Below are 5,702 nucleotides of genomic sequence, written 5' to 3'. Positions count from 1 at the left end.
TATAAAGTACTAATAAGAATATCAATTAAAAATAATCATGAATAACATGACGCATTTAATAATGACCACTTAAATATAATAATCATAATAATAACAATAGTATAATAATATAATATGAATACTATCTATTTTTTTTATGAAACTGTTTTCTTCTTCTTTTTTTTTAACTAAACACAATATTAATTCAAAATTATTAAATAAATAAAATTAAAAATGGTGAAAAATGTTAATGAATGAATATTGGTCTAAAATTTCATTCAATTAAAAAAATCCAATAACATGATTAGTAAGGTTCAAATTCAAAATTGTATACAAAAGTGAGTAAATAATACAAATACATCACATTGAAATTCGATGCAATTTCGCTTCTTTTCAATGGAATACAAATACATCCAATGTGAGTAAGTATCACATTTGTTGATAATATTGAAAAACAAATTCTCAAAAATTTTGATGAAATTTTCGAAGGAAATTATTTTAGCTAAAAAAGCTCACAAAGTTTACTTCACATTAAAATATTAATTATGCATGATGTAGTAATTTAAATAAAAATGATGTATGAGATAATCAGGAATGAAATATGTTGGGTTAAGTTAGACATTGTCAAATTTGAGTCTGACCAATTAAAAACTTCAAAATTTAAGTTTGTCTTGTAGTTAGTCTATCATAAATTTATTTTTAGGTTTGAGTCTGATATATTTGAAGAACTGATTTTCCTATTAATCTATTTCATTTGAACATTTATAAATAAATAATTCAATTAGTGTGTAAATATACTAACAAATTAAAAGATCAATGGAATTAAATATTTGTTTGCATTGACTTATTTAAGTTTACTTAGTAGCATAAGTTTTGTTATACTATTTTTTGAGAGAATTTATTAAAATAATTTATGACATTGTTCATAAAAAATTTTCACCTTATTTTCATAAGTTTTTTAGGATAACTAATCTCTATTTTTGAATTCTAATTCAAAGTACAAATAACAATATAATAATAATGATAAACGTAGTCTTATTTATTTAAATAGGTTGGCATGATATCCTCGTGTGTCTCCAGAATTCAGGGGTGTTATCGGATACGCTTTATAGGCCCAACTACAACAATCAATTCCCCACAATGCCCCGTGCGTCTTCAGAATCCAGGGAGTTGTTGGAGATGTTTTACATGTCCGACTACATAACCAATTTTCTCATGGGTGCTACCGAAGACGCTTTGCACGTCCGAATACAATATTTAAATACCATTTGTCGAAGAAATACACACTTTCACACATAGCTGGAGCACCCCCCCCCCCCCCCCTCCCCCTTCGGATCTAGTAAGTCCAAGGGCGAGTGTGGTGAAGCCTAGAGACGTCCACCTCGGGGGCAGGGACGGGGATCCTCTATCTTTGGTCGGCTAAGATCTTTTGTGACGCGGAGCGTGGTTCAAAGCATGATCACATCATATTCCTGGTCTATAAGTATAATTCGAAACACAATCATAATTAACAGGACTTGTGCCTTATCTATATAAATGTGATTAAGGCATAGTCGCGTCTAGCTGGTTTATCATGAAATACTTATAGGTATAATCTAGAGCACAAACGCCCAGAGTCGTGCTCATATTACGCAAATTCTTATCTGACATACGGACACGTCAAATTGTATCAATGTTTTTTCTGCACAAGCACATTCTGAGTACAACCAGATGCTACTACCTCGACATTCCATCAAGACAATGCACACACCTTGACGCAACACACTCTCAAAAGAAACAACCATATACAATTTTATAAAAGACTTAAGGTTATTTACATTTTAAGAATATATCATTTACTACTCTCTGTAGCAAATAAATTATGCAAATTGTAGAGTTCCAAAAAGACTTAAGGTTATTTACATTTTAAGAATATATCTCCTTGGATCCTAGTTCTCCTTGGATCCCAATCGGGCAATATCAACGGTTGAATAAAGATCCATATTATACCAAAAAGCACGAGCATGTTAAAGGTAACAATTGAAATACATATATAAATATATTGTTTATAAACCGGGGCACAAAGGCCTGGCTAAATCTTACATGAGCGTATAAAATAATGAAAAAAGAACATAAAGGCTCTCAAACATCGGCACCCGACTTCGAAGCTCCAAGACCATTTTTGGTATCCTTCCTAGAAGCATTTACTAAAGGATCTAGCTGGTTAACGATAATGGAAAGGTCGGGACAAATTTCTCATGTGTGCTCCAACATTTCATCTCGGGCCCTGCACACGGCTTATACATCTCGGTGAATAAATTCCTAAGATTTCTTCCCAGTAGCAGCTACCTCATCCTCGGGATATTTCAAAGCACTAGCCGATCATCCTTCTTCTACTAAAGATCTTTCTGATTCACTTTGAACGCCCGACACGCTTCAGTCGCTTTTTTAGAAACCTTCTTACAACCTTTCTCTCCATCAGCAAAGGAAGCCTTCAACTTCTCTATTTGAGCAGGAAAAGTGGTTGGTCGACCATACCGATCTATCTCTTACTACAAAGAGTTACGAGCATCAACATTCACATGTATTTCAGATAATTCCTTCTCAAAATCTGAATTTTTCCGCTCAACGACTTCACACGTCTCCCTCATCTCATCTTGCTCCCTTGAAACCTCACCAGAGCCCAGAACATCACCCTGACCAACAACTACAATAGAAGCTAGAGATCTGACCCTAAACAAAGTACAAAATGCATCTGCAAAAACGATATGTCTATCAGTTGCAGACAAAACCCAGGTCTTCAGAAGCCACAACAGCAGGAGTAAATTCCTCTAGGGTGCTAGGTAATCGGGATGAACGAATAACAGGAAGCCGAAAGAAATGAGTAAGAACCTTCTACTCTCCACCCTCCGACAAGCGGTCCCGTTTGGAAGAACCTCCTTCAACAATAGTAGACAGACTATCACCCTGACTCATCTTGGCAAGAGAAAGAGAAGGTGAAAGTTCCCGAGCAGAAAAACCAGTTGCCCTAGTAACTGGTTGACCCACCTCGGGAGCAGTGACTGAGATAGTAGTCTCAACCACTACTGGGTCAACCACTAGAGCAAGAATTCGAGCCTCTACAGCAGAAGTAGAAGTAACAATAGGTGCCACCAACACTCGTATAGACAAGCCAGTTGTATGGCCCTAATCAATAGCAAGCGCCAAATCTTTCCACAATTTACCCAACTGATCCATGTTATCTGCAGGACATAAGTTGCAATATTAAAAAAAAGGATGCCCGAATACCCATCCTCACCAAAGAATTTTCGTCTCTCGGAATGATATGATGCACTAATTATCGTGTAAGTATCTATTTTCCTTTTCTTTTGCTAAAAAGAAAATACTTCTCAGGAACAAATATTACTTCATATTCTAGCCATTGTGTAAGACCCCAATTTTGACCCTAAGATCCCTCATGCTATCTCATCATATGCATTAGCTTTAGGATCACACTTGACATCCTCATTACCCCTTCTTCATTGGGTTTACATTGTGAGAGATCACCAAGCATATTTGATTGTATCATACTTTTTTTTTCTTTGTCTACTAACCAAAATACCAAAAATATGTCTATGTATAGCTTTGTTTCTTTTGTAGGTGGTGTGTGCATCCACCAATGCCCCATCAAGCTCACAACTAGGGTTTGAGACCCTCAGTGAAAGAAGGTCAATCAAGAGATGGTTCACTATGGTTATAGACATCATATATGGATCCCCGTATTCTTCATTTATCATTTGGATCAATAAATCATCAAGAGTTTGAAGCTTGTTTTGCCTTATAAATCCTAATTCATCTGGGTATCTTGTGTAACTTCCTCAGCAAGTTTCTTCAATAATTGGTCCAATATATCAAGGTATATTTCGTTTCATATCATCTTATACATATATGATCCTCCACGAGTCCAAGAGATCAAGAGAACTTCAAGTTTGCAAGTTGGTTTAAAGAGGTTGACTAGAGAAAGTCAACTAGTCAAAATTGGAGTTCCCCGGGCCTTATCTCCTACATTTTTTGTCATATGAAAATGATTCCAAGATAAAGGTTACTCCTTATGATATTACAAACAACTTTCATGTTTACATCAAGAGCTAGTTTTGCTTGGAAAGTCATTTTTTATGGTGAAACTTATAGGTCATTTTGTTTGTGCCCTAGTTAGGAGGTCAACTTCCAAGGACCATAACTTGCTCAATTTTTATGATATGAATTCCATCCAAGTTCCATGATCAATTTAAATTTGTCCTCTTCAACTTTTATTCTTTTAGAAATGTCAAATTCAACTTGCAAGTGCATGTTCCAAGATGAAACATTATAGGTCATTTTGGGGCATTACCATTAAACAAGCAATTTTCCTCAACTTCTAAAATCCATAACTCCCTCATGCCAAATCCAAATGAGGTCAAATTTGTGACTAAATTGAATAGGTATGAAATATATATAACTTTGATGAAGGAACCATTTCTATTTTAAGCTCATAGTAAAAGTTATTCAAGGTGGAAGAAGTGGTCATTTGACTTGGTACTCAGAAAAATTTCAATTATGTTTGATTTCTCAAATTTCCACCTCAAAATTCATCATGATACAAGATCCAAATGGAAAAGTGTTCAACATCAAAGTTGTTCCCCTTGATGTCGTCTTTTCAAAAAGTCCAAGATCATCTAATTTGGACCAAGATTGAGGGACTTGCACATGATTCCTTTCATAGGTTTGTTTTGGAAAGATTTGAATTCAATTATCCATTTCCTTTTGAATGCTTACATGTTATTGTTGTAGGGTCAATTATGCACTAATTGGAATATGGTAGCATCATGAATTGGGCCCAAATCAATACACATGCATCCATGCACCAAACTTGCTAACTTTGGCACAAATTTCAAATGGTGTAGAAAACATTTCCCTTACCTATTTAAACAACTGCGTTACATCAGAAGTTCACACACACCCTGCCCAAGCTTTGCCAAGTGATCTCAGAACCTCACACCATAGAATTCCTTGAAGGTTTCTTTGAAATTTAGTTTGAATTTCACCTTCTGTTTTGAGATTCAAACTCCAAGGATTCATTTCCTTTTTTATCTCAATTGGTCACTGCAAGCAAGAGGAGGAAGAACCAAGCAAATTCAGATCAAGATCAATCCAGATTCAAGCTACCCGAATGTGATTTTTCAGGAACTTTGAGCTTTCGTTTCTCTCTCATTTCTTCACTATTCTCTTTGATTTTTGGTTGGCTGAAGTCCTACCAATGTAAGCAAACAAGATTAAGTTGCTTTGAGGTCAAATCGAAGCAACTCAGTGAACCTCAATTTTCAAATCCATGTATCTTTTCAATATACTTGGAATTGAATAAAATGGAGGTCAGATTCGAGCTCCTGAGCATTTTTCCTTTAAAACTATATCCTTACTTTTCATTTTTGTGGTGGTTTGGAGTGGACCATTCCGGTGAGGTCAACCGGAGAAGATGACCGGAGCTAGGGCTCTGGTGGTGTGCTGACATTGCCCAGACCATCTGATCATGTATCCACGTTCTAATCTCGGCCATTACTTTTGAATACCACACGTGTGATGCAATTGACTGGGGTTTTTGATGGAAATGTGTGTTTGGCCATCAGATCTGCCACCTCAATTAATGAGGGAGATCTGATGGCCCTTGGTTTTTGATATTTTCTGATTTTTCATTTAATTGCCTTATTTTGTTTAATTCATAATAAATC

Source organism: Lathyrus oleraceus, chromosome 1 (assembly GCF_024323335.1).
Source record: "Lathyrus oleraceus cultivar Zhongwan6 chromosome 1, CAAS_Psat_ZW6_1.0, whole genome shotgun sequence".
Classification (NCBI taxonomy): Eukaryota; Viridiplantae; Streptophyta; class Magnoliopsida; order Fabales; family Fabaceae; genus Lathyrus; species Lathyrus oleraceus.
This window is presented reverse-complemented; position numbering follows the sequence as displayed.